We start from the raw sequence: 366 nt of genomic DNA, 5'->3' as shown, positions 1-366 counted from the left end.
TCCAAATCCATGCAAAGACTGGTTAATTTTTAAATTGGATCAGCAACATTCTCTTGGTTCTTTCTATTGCATAAGCACAAGAACCAGCAGAGACTCCATTGCTTTCTGCTCCAAGTACAAGGCATGCTTGTTTGACCTCGTCTCTCCTGATTTTTATAAACAAATAGCTTAATGTACATATACAAGATATATGTAAAAATATTTTATAATATAAAAACCCCCAAACTTTAAACTTAACATTTTAAAATGTGCAGTGCACTTGACAGTCCTCACGTAAATTTCTGGAAGTTGCAGAGATTAGGACTCTACAGGGACCTACATAAAATAAATAAATGAAGCGCTCATCTCCCAGTTCTAGTGATATTA

This window comes from Gavialis gangeticus, unplaced genomic scaffold (genome assembly GCF_001723915.1).
Source record: "Gavialis gangeticus isolate Ggan-Ray unplaced genomic scaffold, GavGan_comp1, whole genome shotgun sequence".
NCBI classification, from domain to species: domain Eukaryota; kingdom Metazoa; phylum Chordata; order Crocodylia; family Gavialidae; genus Gavialis; species Gavialis gangeticus.
This window is presented reverse-complemented; position numbering follows the sequence as displayed.